At 44.1% G+C, this 14,636-nt stretch overlaps 1 pseudogene; it reads right to left on the bottom strand.

Annotated features, from left to right (window-relative positions):
* The window catches only part of LOC135363376 (mitotic spindle assembly checkpoint protein MAD2A-like), a 30,690-nt pseudogene extending 20,957 nt beyond the window's left edge, over positions 1–9,733 (bottom strand).
* Between the last annotated feature and the right edge of the window lie 4,903 nt (positions 9,734–14,636).

Below are 14,636 nucleotides of genomic sequence, written 5' to 3'. Positions count from 1 at the left end.
CTCACTTTCTATCCTCAGCAAATTCCTACCGCTAGTATTTCGGAACTCTGCCAACCTGTACAGAAAACCTGCCCCACAATAACCTAGCTCCTGTTTTCAAATTCTCAGTATTTGTACCAGATATAGTACTGAGTGCTGAAGACAGAGTAGAAAACATGAAGTACACCCTAATCCAAGTAAGATGCAGGAGATGGCCATTAATCTAATCACTGCACCGATAAATATAAGATTATAATTGTGATAAACGCTATGAAGGTGCAGTATGTGACGCAATGAGAGCATAATAGAGGAAAACTGGACTCACTCAGGGAGTTCTCACTTGACTTCAGTTCTACAAATAAATTATCATTAAATATGCAAAATGATACAGAAAAGGGTACAGGTCTTAAATATTGAAAAGGGAAGAGCATCTGACCAGAGGATTGAAAGAAGGGTAATACAACTGCAGTAAAGAAAGGGGAGAATGAACAAGGTCAGTTTGTGTACGATACACAGGGGTCAGACCATGCAAGGCCATATGGGCCAAATTAAAGAAGTTACACTTCAAGAACCAGGGAAGTCATTACTGTATTTGAAGTATGGTATGATGTAATTAAATTTGTATTTCAGAACTATCCTTCTGGCTGTGATGTGGAAAGTAGAGTAGAGGTAAAGAGGGGATCTAGAGACACCAATTAATTAGCAATTCAAGCAAGAGGTAATGAAGGCTTAGAGAAGGATAAGCTGGTAGAGATGGATCAGTAGATAGATTCAAGAGATTTCATGGTTCAAACTGTTAGGATTTATTGACTACTTATGAGTAAGCAAGAAGAAAGACTGAGATAGCTCCCAACTTCCTAGTTTATATCACTAGTTGGATGGCTGATCCATTCACTGAGAAAAAGAATGCAAATGGGAGATGATGCTTAAGTTTTAAGATTTTATTTTTAAGTAATCTCCACACCCAACATGGGGCTGCAACTTCATATCTCGAGATCAAGAGTTGCATGCTCCATTGACTGAGCCAGCCAGGAGCGCCTTAAGTTTAGTTTTCAGGTATCACTGCGATAGCCAGATGAAGATATCAACGGAGCCACGAAATATATGAGCACAATTAGGAGAATTGGGTTGGATGTACAGTTGTGAGTCAACTACACCAAGGTTGTTAGTGAAGCTATGTACATGTCAGAGATCATCCTAGAGAGAGATTATAGTGAGAAGAGGGCCTCAGGACAAGCCCTGAATTAATCTTGGAAATTGGGATAGTATACTCAGGAATCTGTAGTGGTTTTTTTTCTTTTTTTAAGAGACAAAACAATTTTGTAATATTTAGGGCTTGTGGGCCACCTAGGTCTCTGTTGCATAGTCTTTAAAAAACAGCCCTTTAAAAATCTGAAAACAGGGCACCTGGGTGGCTCAGTTGGTTAAGCGACTGCCTTCGGCTCAGGTCATGATCCTGGAGTCCCGGGATCGAGTCCCGCATCGGGCTCCCTGCTCAGCAGGGAGTCTGCTTCTCCCTCTGACCCTCCCCCCTCTCATGCTCTATCTCATTCTCTCTCTCAAATAAATAAAATCTTAAAAAAAAAAAAAAATCTGAAAACATTCTTAGTTTGCAGGCAGTACAAAAATAGCCACTTGCTAGACACGGGCTGTCGTATGTATCAACTTTTTCTTGACATATATCGATTTTTCTCAATTTAGCTCTGAAAAGGAAGAAATTAGATAGTAACTTAAGGATTTGGGGTGGGTGGAAATTTTTTTCTTTTAAAACTGAAGAGAGATCAAAACAAAGAAATCAAAAATACCAGAGAAGAACTAGGATAAAATCCTTAAGGCTAGAGGAATGGGGATTCAGATTGAACAATTTGCCTCTAAGAAGAGCAATTCCTCCATTTTAACTAAAATAAAAGGGAGAAATTAAATAGGAAGGTCTGCATACATCCGAGGTGAAGAAATATCCTCAGTGTAGTCTTAAAGGAGACAACCCAAAAACCAGTAGCTTAGGTGGGGCTTGCTTCTCCATCAAATTAAGAGGACATAGATTATTAGTTGCTTACTAATAATCTTACTTTTTAGCCCTGAATAAAAAAAAAAAAAAACAATTAATCTAATTTTAAAAATAAAGCTACTTGATACAAAGAAATATATATGACTCATGAATTAAGAAAAAAAGATGACTAGTGTTTTTTGGAACTAGTTTTGGAAGATCAAATGGGGAGCTAGGGAGAAACATCCTACAACAGAAAAATTAGAAGTGGGAATCCTAAGTAGAGAAAAATATGAGGGGAAAAAGGAATAGATGGAGAACAAGTATTGATTCAATATAGTAATTTCTTGAGCTAAAGAAAAACAGTGAGTGCTCAGATAGAAAAGGCTTACTGATTAAAGGCAGGATTTTAAAAAAGACAAATGGAAATATATAAAAAATAAAACTCTACTGGGTGCTCTATTACTTAGTAGTTCTTTTCTTTAAGTTTAGTTTCCAGGTTGGATCCAATTTTATTTTCCTTTAAGTAATGATGGCTTTAAACTCTAGGCAGTTACAGAAAATATATGTTAAAAATATACAGTGGATTTTTCTCCAATAGTGAACACCATCATAAGGACAGAAAATTCCAACTTGTTCCATCTGGCTACATGAACTGCAAAAATCATTTCTAAGGAAGTTGATGGAGACAGTTTTGTGAAGCCATATCAGATTCCTAATATCAAAATATTCAACCCACTCAAACTGCAGTATGGGAAGGGTGGACTTTCTTTCAATTTATATATTATTTGCTTCCTTCCAATTAAGAATCACTATATTTGAGGTTGTAGTGTTTTATACCTTTTTGTACAGAGCTGAAAAATGACCACCAAGATGCCAGAAAATATGGGTTCTACAAGGCCTGCAAAACTCAAAATGGTTTGCAACAATTAAATACCTTTCAGCTGTTCCACCACATCATTTAGGTATTTTATGAGCTCAGGATCAGTTGTTACAAGCAAGGTGAGTCCATATTTCTGCACTCTAGTAAAGGTTTCAGATGGATATATGCCGCGCTGATATAAAATGCTGTTGATGCCAAATGCTGGAAACAAAAGGAATGTTAAAGAAAAGTCATTATCACTTTGTAACTCTGGAAAATAAAACATATTTAGATGTGGCTACGTTTCATTAATGGCATAAAACCATAAATGCCTTAACGTGTTTGTGGGTGTTTTGCTGAAAGCAGAGTAGGTAAAAAGTGGCATTAAACATTCTTAAAACCTTGCTTCTAATTAAGAGAGAACACGATACCTGCATTTCTGTGGCAAAAAAAGAGAAAAACGCCAAACTGCATTAATCTACTGTCAAAGTAGTACTACAACTCACTGTAATCCAAGTCCCAATTCAGATTATGTGGTTAGAGGCTGTCAAAATAGGCTTTTGCATCTCAGTTAGCAACTGATTAACTGTTCTCTGCAATGCTCTCAGCAAACCTTTCCCTCTTTTTCCTCCTTTTCTCCTCACAAGTCCTGCCAGATCCTATCAGAAGGCACAACTGTCCTGGTCCGGAATGGCGTTTCCTAACTCTAGTCCATCACCGCCAATACCAGAATCAAAGAGGGGCCGAGGGGTTGTTAAAAATATACGTGGCCCCCACCCCGGTCCTACTCCGTCTGAAGTCGCGGAGGCTGGGGGCGGGCGGAAAGTGCCTGGCTCTGTAGTTGAAAGCAACGCTGCAGGTGGAGGGGCTACATCGCGCCGCAGGCCTCAGCAGCACCTAGGCCTCAAGCTCCACCATTAGCAAGGAGCCCGGAGGCGGCGTCTGCATCCGCTTCTTCCTAGATTCTCCCGCCGGGCAGGAGGCTGGGGCAGAGAGAGCTTAATTCGCGGCCTCGCGGCCTCCCCTCCACCCCCTCCCGCTTCCCCCGCCTCCGCGGCTGAGCCCCGGGCCTACCGGGCGGCCTGGCCTCAGTTCACCCCGCCCTCCGGCCTGCGCGAGGACGACTTACAGAAGAACTCGGCCACGATTTCGGCGCTCCCGCGCAGGGTGATGCCTTGCTCCCGGGAGAGCTGCAGCGCCATGGCCAGTCCTACAGACGAAGGAGTGCGCTTCCCCCCGGCAGAGAGCGACAGCAGAGACGCCCACAGCAGTTCCCCGCCACTCGTTTCAAAAGTAACGGCGCAGCACGCCCTCGGGCCTCCGCGCAGGCGCGATGAGCCTCTAGGCCCCGCCCCGTGGGGCGGGGCCTGCAGGTCCTCTGGGCGCTTTTCGGAGCTGGCCTGTCCGCAGGCGCAGGGGGTAGGCGTGGTCGCCCAGTTCTGGGTGGTCAAGCTCCGCAGGGTCCCGGCTGGGCGTGTGTAGTTGTGGTCTACTAGACCGGCCTGAGGGAAGAAGACGCCAAAACCTGGTGTGTTTTTTTGTTTTTTTAAAGATTTTATTTATTGGGGCGCCTGGGTGGCTCAGTCGTTGGGCGTCTGCCTTCAGCTCAGGTCGTGGTCCCAGGGTCTTGGGATCGAGCCCCGCATCGGGCTCCCTGCTCCGCGGGGGGCCTGCTTCTCCCTGTCCCACTCCCCCTGCTTGTGTTTCCTCTCTCATTGTCTCTCTCTGTCAAATAAATGGATAAAAATCTTAAAAAAAAAAAAAAAAAGAATTTATTTATTTGAGAGAGAGAGAATGAGAGAGAGCACATGAGAGGGGGGAGGGTCAGTTTCAGATATTTTAAATACTTAAATATTTAGGTGGAATTACTTTAAAAGAAAATTTTGTTGCACACCATATTCAAAATGCTAAAAATTGTACACCTTGAGGTGTTGAAAACATGATCTTATGAAAATATCAGCCATTTTCACAGATCTGAAAAAAAGCTACTGAATTGTACTATATGCCTACTTAAGTTTTTGTTAGCTAAGCAAATAGATTTATTTTGAGATATGCAACTATGAATAATTGCCACTGCATTAATTCTACCACATTGTTAGGAATCATGACCTTGCATTGCAGACTCTAAAATGGATCTGAATTTGAAACCCTGAGAACACTAGCGATAGAAGGGCAATGGGAAACATCATTATAAGGGCTCCTACAGCTTCTTTTAGGAGGAAAGAATCTGATACACATGAGTACTTTCAGGGCACTAAAAAAGCAGCTTAAAGCTGACCATATGAACCCTGTTTCTAAACAATACAAAAAGAAAAGGTCATTCCTGCATCAGAATTACCATCATAAAAAATATTATAAATAATATTAAAGTCACACTGAGTCAATAACCACAGGGTTTTATTATCTTCAACACTACTGACAGCTTAATAAAATATGCTTAACAAATCATTTGTTTGAAAATTGAAAACTATATTCCTATGTAATTACAGAAACAGTGTTTTTAAAAAGTGGATGGCAATATTTATTTTATATCCATCATCTGATTTTAATATATCTTGCCAATAAAAATGTTACAGCTTTTAGAGATAAGAAAAAAATATGAAAGAAAAGAGAAAAGAAAAAAGTCTCAAACACAGGACCCAGAATGTCAACTAATTCAGCACAGTTTTGCAGTGTCAAGTAAAAAGTCTCTCATAGAAAGTTACATGGAAGTGTAAAACTTCGGTTTCTGGACTTTGATCCAAGCGGTCATAAAAACTGGTCCTCGTTAGTAACTCCTATTTCCATTATATGTCAAATATTCTCAAGCTTTTGCCTAGTACAAAACAAAGCAATAAGAAGTCAATCACGTTACCCCTACAATACTAAATTATCTAAAACATAACCCACAATGGCAGAAATGATTAGTAACTAATGAAAGGTAACATTATTTTAATATGCTGTCAAGAATAACAACAGCTGTTAAAGTGGCATTAGCACCCGGAAGCCTTCATTTGCAAAAGCATGAAGATTAGAGCCCTTAATTAACACAGTAGTATCTCAGGCGGGTAGAACTGCAAAGTTGTCTAGAATGGTGAGGGTGGGAGTTTCCGTATGTTGTAGTTTACTAGTCTCCAGTTAATTTGTATGCCAATAGATTATGTTATGAATTGTTCAACTGACACTCAAATTCACATCAACAGGCTGTGATTACTAAAAAGCATCTATGCTCCAAGCTTGTAGCTTTGAACTAGGTGCTTAGCTCTGTATTTGAAGATAGTTATAGGAAACAATGTAATATAGCAGCCGAACTGCTTTCAAGGTCAACCAAAATTCACGGGTATTTAAATGAGAATTTAGGGATGCCAGAAACCTTCATTCTGTCCAGTGACTACTACTGAGTACAGATCATTCAGTTTGGGAATAGGATAAAAAAGCATGCATGAATGTCATGCATGGAAGTAGTTCCATCAACATGCCTGTTTACCGGCACAGATGGCCAATCTAAGTGAATCCAAATTTATTTTAAATTTAAAAACATGTTAAATGTTTCTACAGAACTGTCTCATGGGGTCCTGAATCACACACAGTACTCATTTTACACTTACAGAGTGTAACAAAAAGGATAAAAGCAGAGTAACAGCTTCTAGTTAAAAGAGAAAAAAAAAAAAATCCTAGCTATAAAGTTAAAATGTCTGCAATAAGTTTTTACCACAACCATATGAATCACACTGGGTTTAGAAGTTTGGAATTTTTATAATCAACTACTGTCTAATCTCTCAATCTTAAATCTCTAGTTAATGCCACCAAATATAAGCCCAAACAGGAACCTCTGACTACACACAAGCTCTTAGGTCGTATTCTTTAAACTGACAACTTTCAGCACTTTATACTTAAGGAGGGCCTGTACTACTCTTAAATATTTTACACTTTCGTTTTCCACGTTTTACTCAACATAAACTCTTAGAAATATATAAGAATATATATACACATACATGTCATAGAAAGTGGTCAGCCTATTGTCAACATCAACTATAATATAAAAACCGTAACTAAAAAAGTCTTTATACAGAGTTTCAGATGATCTGAATTTTACACAGAAAAGTGTAACTTTGAGAAATGAGGACTGTAATCCTGTGCTACTTGGGAGAAAAAGTAATGTGAAAAGAAAATTAAATGTAACCCCTTCCATTTAACTTCCAATAAAATGTTACTTTCAAAGATTTGGCAGGCTCTGAGTGAAGTGTTCTTATGTATGACTACTTAAAAAGATCACCAAACTATCCTAAGTTTCTGTCTTTAAAGGGAGAGAAGGAAAAAAAGAAGAGGACACTGATGTTGATTTGTAAGACAAATCACTTTTTTCTTTCAACTACTAATAATCTGCCTACAGAACATCTCCAAAGAACAGCCTGACACACTGAAAAAAATCAGCCCAGCTCTCCTGCCCGCTCCCCATTCAATGGGGGCAGAAAAGTGGAAGTGCGCAAGGGTGAAAGGAAACTAGGGACAGATGGCCTCGGAGTAGCAGGTGACCTTTGAAAACTGGGGGCCCACAACAATCAATAGTTCCAGATCTAGATGGCCTTCGTGCCTCACCCCGAACTCGCAGGAAACTGTCCTTTGAAAAGAAACCACTTTTCTTTTCAGGGTTTATCCTCTGGTTGCTCCAGCTTCAGATTTTGAAGGAAGACAGCCAAAGCGGGGAAAGAGGACTTTAAAAGGAGGGCGGAGTAATTAAACAGAAGAGATAAGATTTGCCCTAAGCTATCGCCTCGGTCCAAAACCCCCGAAAGGGATGAAATCGACACAAACTCGTTTAGGAGAAACTGCCTTAAAAAGAGCCCCTTCTAAAATCCCAAAGGAATACACCGTAAGAGAATAAAGGAAGACAAAAATATCAGACAGTCCATTTTCAATGAAGCATCCCTCTGCCCCCCCGCCCCCCGCTGGGCGCCCCCAAGGTAAAGTGGCAAGTGGGGGGAGGCTGAAGGGACTACCTTGTTTTGTCTCCAAAGGGCAACACAGCAAACATAGGAAGGTCGACGTGCAGACCACGCGGCCTCCGCAGACTCTGGACTCCGGGAGGCGCCGGGGGGCGACGACGTGCCCAGGGGAGGCGGTGACTCGACGCCTGCTCCCTTACCGACCCCGCCACCGGGCCGCCGCCCGCCGCAGCCCGCTCGCTCCGCGCTGCGCCGCCCCCTGGCGGGGAGCGCCCGGCAGAGCGGAGGCCGACCGCCGGCGGGGGGGAGCCCAGCGCCGGGCCTCGGCCGGCCGCTCCACCATCACCGCCTTGAGAGCGCTTTCCTGGCGGCCAAGGCAGCCCGCGCCAGCTGCCCGACGGCCGCTGCCTGGAGGCGGCGGCGGCGGCGGCGGCGGCGGCGGCGGGTTCGGGACTCTTCTCCAAAGAGGCGCGTCCTGGAGGCAGTCGGAGTCCGCGTGCAGAAGCCTTTGCCCGCGCCAGCGGCTTCCCACCAACTCCTCAGGCTTCAGGGCATCCGCCCGCCTCCACTCTCCGCTCCGGCCCCTCCTTCCTCGGCTTCCACCTCAATTCCTCCCCAACTCTCCGGGAGCGTTTCCCACGCGCGCCCCAACTGCCCCCCGGGCAGCCACCTCCCAAAGGACAGGCACCCTCCGCCCCGCCCTCGGCAGCGGCCGCCCCGGCGCTTGGCTCTCGACCGGGAAGAGCTGGCCTCTGGGGTCGGCTGGGGCTGCGCGGGACCCGTCAGCGCCCCGCTGTCGGCTCCCGCCGCGCCTCCCCAGCGCCCTTTGTGTGCGCGCCGCGAACCCCTCTGCGGAGCCCTTCCAGCGGCGCCGCCTTGGGAGCAAGAGAGAGTGAAAGGAAGCGCCGGGCCAAGCAAGGGACTGGAAAGGGGCAAAAGGCGACAGCGCTTACTCTGGGAAGATTCCGGCATGTTGCTGCCTTTGGGCTCCTCGTGGTCTCGCCCCTACCCCGACTTCCCCGCCCCGCCAAGGGCCAGGGCGAGGGGGGACGGGGGAGGAGCGGAGCTGCTGGGACCGAGTTGGAAATGGTGCTTCCGGAGCCGCAGGGAAGGGGCTCAAAACTGTTTTGGTTTCGCTGAGGAGATTTAGGGGGACTGGGAGGCTAAAGAAGGGCTGGGGGAAGGCCCGTGAGCGCGGATGTATGTAAATAATCTTGCTCTCAGGGAATACCGGGGCAGCCGGGCTGTGTGTGTGGGGGGGGGGGGGGGGGGGGTGCGCATGTACATTTTTGCATTGAACTTTTTGAGCAAGTTGGATCGAATCCCACGCTTGGGCTTTTCGACTGTACTAGCCATAAAGTCGAGGTGTCTACACCCTAGCAGGACCAAAGACCTACTTCAAAAGCAAAGGGCCTGGGAACCGAGGTCGTTTAATGGTAAAGGAAGAGGAAAGTTCAGTAAGGGAGAGAGATGAGACCCCAGGTCACTCTCAGCGCCCCGGGTGGGTCTTCCAGGGGCCCTCTTCTTACCTGGTGGCTTTCCTAACAAAGTAAGAGAAGGTAAAGTCCCAGTGATCATCCAGCCACGCTTCCACGGAATCCTGGTCCCGCTGCAGCTTCGACTCCCCGGAGCCGGGGCTGGCCCGCTCCATGATCCGCGCCCAGCGTCTGTGCAGCTGCTTTGTGCCCTTTTCCACCCCAGCTGGGGTCTCTCCCTCGGAGGAGCCGGCCTCTGCCCCGAGACCCTCCCCCTCCGCCTTGCGCCGGTCCGGCTGGCTTTTGGCGAAGCTGCTCCGGCGCCCGGCCAGCCTCTTGCCACGCCCCACCTCTCCTGGTGATCACCGCTCCCAGGTGCGGCGGCTGGGGCAGGCGCAGCAGCCGCGCGGCCTCCCCGGGGTCGGGCGGAGGCGGGGTCTCGCCGGCCGTCGGGGCCCCAGATTCCAAGGCGGCGGCGGAGGCAACTGGCGAGCTCGCCGGCAGCTACGTGGCCGCCGCTGGAAGGAGGCCGCTCGGCCGCTGGGGTGCGCTGTGGGCTGAGCGGGTTCCGGGGAGCGCGCAGAGGTGACTGGGGGTGTGTTCGCAGAGTGCCCCGCAGTAGGAAAGGGAGAGTCGCGATGTGTGCGCCCATCCCAAGTCCTGAAAGCTGGAGTTAGGGGAACCTTCCACCAAAAGTAAGAGGTGCGGCTACCCTGGCGACTTTTCTCAGGTCTGAGTGAACAGTGACCGACCGGCCTCGCTTTCCTCCCCAGGGCTGGGGTCTGGAAGGTGCAGGGATCGACCTTCCTCCGAGCCCAGGCAGCCCGGGGGTGTGTGCCACGGATTTGCGGCTCCTGGTGGGTAACTTCCAACAAAGGCATTTCCGTAATTACTATGTTGTTAATAACCACAAATAATTATAAATTAGGCGTCTTTGCATCAAACATTCCCTTTTTATGACTGCAACAAGATTTTCTGGGAAAAGGAAAAGGTAAAACTGAAATAATCATCATGGTTTGTGTATGAAGTCAGAAGACAAGGGAACCTCTGTACAATTAGGTTAGAGAGCATAGACGCTACCCGGGGATAGTACAGAGCAGACTGGTTAGCCCAAGTTTTATTAGTCATTTATATTTAAATGGAATTAACACACACCCCACAAAAAAGTATCCGTTTCAAAGGGCTCAGCTTTCCTACTCTATTTTGTCCTATCCCAATCATGCTTTCCAAAAAGGAATGGGTGTCTTCCTTTTGCTTTGTTCTCATCTCCATCTCCTTGTCCCGCAATTTGCAGTTTTAATAACGGTATTTTGCAATGACCTAATTTGGGGGCAGAATGAAATATGGAGTTGTATGTTTCACAACGTGTGAACGACACCATTAGCAGTGATATAGCCATAGTGATTTAGCTGACATACTTTTAACAAAGTCCTTTCAAACTATTCTTGGCAAGAATGTTAGACATTACTCATAGAATGAGTATTACTACATAGAAATGCATAATTAAATTGATAATATAAGAACTTTAAAAAATGTCTTCCAATCCGCCAATGCAATGGTTTATCCTTCCTGCATTAAATAATTGTCCTTCTATAATTATAGTTTTTCTGAAACTTTACTGATGTATGCAAGTAACCACAAACCAACAAAAAGTAAGCAAAGCAGTAGAATGTGAAATAATGTGCAATAAATTATATCAGATTTTAAAATGCGAGTTCTGTGATCCTGATGTGTGATTACAGTGCTCGTGAACTCGAGACTTTGTCCTCAGTGCTCAGTTTTTCCCTGTGGAAATCCATGCCTTTCTCCTAACAGAGGGTCAGTTATAATTTAAAACTATACTTTCCTACAAAAAATGAAGTGAATTTTTGGCTTGAATTGTTTGCTTCAGCTGGCTGCCTTGATTAAATAAACAAGCACTATCTAACTGTCCATTTTTCTCTTAACCTGAAAGGGTTAAATTATCAGAAACCAGAGAGTTTTCTGAAAAGTTACTGCAAGAAAAACAATCCGTGGATTCTGCCATTAGCGAGTCTGAATTCTGTGTGGTATACATGGCAGATTGGGGGTTCTTGTGAAGGCTGGTTACTTGAAGTGAGCATATCACAGTGGTTTGGGGGATGAGTTATTTCAAACTGTTCTAGTCTCCAGAGATCTCAGATAAAATTTGTAACAAATCTCTGTAACTTTAAAGTTCTTAAAGGTGACCTCACCCTGACCTCTTGTTTCCCAGCTCCATTTTATTTTTTATCCCTATCTGATAGATTTTTTAATGTTTTAACTTACTGGTATGGATTGCCCTAAGCATCCCCAATCTTGTTTTAGAATGAGTTGAAGATTGAGTAAATAATAAACATTATCAGGAAATAACTTTAAAAATGCTGTTAATGCTATTTACAACAAACAAATGCACAATGGAGGCCTAACAGAAAGGCCTCCAATTCCCATCGTAGTAGAATAAAACCCAAACTCTCTAATGTGGCTTACAAAGTTCTGCATGATTTGACTTCTACCTACCTCTACTGTTGAGGTTTTGATCATACAACTAGAAAAAAATAAATCAATGATGATCAAATTCTCAAAAAAAGGAATGTGAGTTACAGGAGTCATGAAATCTTTCCTGACCTGCTTTTTTTTTTTTAATTTTTTTATTCTTATGTTAATCCCCATACATTACATCATTAGTTTTAGATGTAGTGTTCCATGATTCATCGTTTGTGCATAACACCCAGTGCTCCATGCAGAATGTGCCCTCCTCAATACCCATCACCAGGCTAACCCATCCTCCCACCCCTCTCCCCTCTAGAACCCTCAGTTTGTTTTTCAGAGTCCATCGTCTCTCATGGTTCGTCTACCCCTCCGATTTCCCCCCCTTCATTCTTCCCCTCCTGCTACCTTCTTCTTCTTCCTTTTTTTTTTTTTCTTAACATATATTGCATTATTTGTTTCAGAGGTACAGATCTGAGATTCAACAGTCTTGCACAATTCACAGCGCTTACCAGAGCACATACCCTCCCCAGTGTCTATTACCCAGTCACCCCATCCCTCCCACCCCACCCCCCACTCCAGCAACCCTCAGTTTGTGTCCTGCGATTAAGAATTCCTCATATCAGTGACTGGCCTGCTTTTTTTTTCATTCAAATCCCATACAGTATATTCTGTCCCCTTTGCAACCTTCCAGTGTATTCCAGGCTTGAGAAAATTAATATATTTGCACTTATAATGGGATCCAGTTTCCTCACTATTGAAGGGGGAAGACTAGAAGGTACATTGTGGTGTTGAAATGGAATTGGAGGTTAAAAATTAAATATGTGGGTTTGTGTGTGGGTGTGAGTTGTATCACGGGGAGAAATCCCACATGATGAAGAAATGCAGGCAGTTTCTAAGTGCTGTGGGTACCCTCCAGCTGACAGCCTACAAGGAGTTCCTGTCAGCAAGAGAATGGATCCCTCAGTCTTACAAATACAAGGAACCAAATTCTGCTAACAACCTGTGTGAGTGCAGAAGTCGATATTTCCCCATTCGAGCCCCAGATGTGACCACAATCCCAGCCAATATATAGACTTGCAGCTTTGTAAGATGCTAAGACATTTTCATAATTGACAACTTAATAATGATGAGTCTTATAATCCATGAACATAGTGGATTTATCCATCTATTCTAGTCTTTTAAAATTTCTCCCAGTAATGTAGTTTTTAGTATATTTGTCTTACACATATTTTGTTGGATATATCTCTGTATCTACTTCAGCCCTGTCACTGAGAAGTACTAGAAGCTATGACATTCCAGTAGCAATGAGTACAGTTAGTACCCAGATTTTGGTGTCTAAAAACCATTCTTCACTTTAAAAGGAATCAGAAGTCTGTGGAGAAAAAATTCCAGGTCTAGGACACAGAAAGTATTAGATAAGCCTGGAAAATCTTGTTTTGCTAGAAAATTAGAAAGGCTTGAAAAGATGGCAATATGTCAGAAGGACAGAGGATATATCTGCAGGGAGCTTCCAATGGACAAATCTAGAGCAACTTAAATATCAAAATTGGGATACAGTAATAGTAACAAATTTTAACAGCTGACTAAAATAAGAAACTGTAATTTCACTCTGGTATAAATCAATCACTAGATAAGTAAGTAAATAGGAAAGAAGAGAATGTTCCTTACAGTAGAATGCTAACTAATGAATACAAAAGGAATTATGTAGTAAGAGGATCATGAATGGTTACTAAAACTAATCAGTGAGAGTTTGATGATGAATGGAGTATCTCCTCATAAGTTTTTTATTAGTCATCATGGGGAAATAGTATCTTTACAATGGAGAGAACTTATGGATACCTTTCTAACCAAGTGATCAATTTAATATCACTTATAGTGGGACAAACCAAGCATATAAACCTCTAAATAGGATATTCTGAGAGGGACACAACATCACTTCTATGTTATTCCTGAATCTAAATCTAATCCTGAGGATCGGATTGCGGGATTTCCAAACAAACACACCCAGTTTGAGGCACTTTGTACAAAATAGCTGGCCTGTATGCTTCCAAGACTTCAAGGTCAAGAAAGACAAAGAAAGAGTGAGGACCTAGTTATTTACTACTTTGTAACAATATTACCACAATGTTAGTGGCTTGAAGCAACACACATTTGTCATCTCCCAGTTTTTGTGAATAAGGGGTCTAGGCTCCGCTAAACAGTGTCTTCTGCTCAGGGGAGGTCTCACAAGGCAACCGGGCGGGAAGCCAGAGCTGCCTCATCTGAGGGTCAGTGGGAGAAGGACCTGCTTCCAAGTGCACTCAGGCTGTTGGCAGAATCCAATTCTTTGTGGTGGTAGAACCGAGGGATTCTTTTTCTTGCTGAGTTCTGGCTGGAGACCCTAACAGGCTGTTGGCTGGGAGCCCCCCTTTGCCTCAAGAAGCCGCCTTCATTATCCCACCATGACTGCCTGCTTCCTTGGATCTAGCAAGGGAGAGAGACCCCAGCGAGACGGGACTATAATCTTATGTACATAACCATGCAATCACATACACATAATTACATACATCCCATCACCTTTGCCATATTCTGTTTGTTGGGAACAAGTCAAGCTTCTGCCTTCACACAAGGGGAGGGGAATCACAACAGGGTGTGAACACCAGGAGAAGGATCCGTGGAGGCCACCTCAGGAATCCTTCTAGAATAACACTGTCATAAAGCATAGTGAGTGCGATGTAGCATGTGTCCAGTAGATATTTGTGGGGGCAATTTGAAAAAAAAAGTTTTCTTAAATTACTTCGGCAGTTCTTTTGTGTATTGTATGTAAATATGTTAGCAATTGATCTTTGAGGAAGGGTTATTTCTTTTCATGGTCTTTGGAAGTCTTATCACACTTAATAAAATCACCTTTTACTCTTAGCAGCCCTGGCCTCACGTGA

The sequence above is a fragment of the Mirounga angustirostris genome, unplaced genomic scaffold (genome assembly GCF_029215605.1).
Source record: "Mirounga angustirostris isolate CCGP_5_RB_7025 unplaced genomic scaffold, mMirAng1.0.hap1 SCAF_147, whole genome shotgun sequence".
In the NCBI taxonomy this organism is placed as follows: domain Eukaryota; kingdom Metazoa; phylum Chordata; class Mammalia; order Carnivora; family Phocidae; genus Mirounga; species Mirounga angustirostris.
This window is presented reverse-complemented; position numbering and strand designations above follow the sequence as displayed.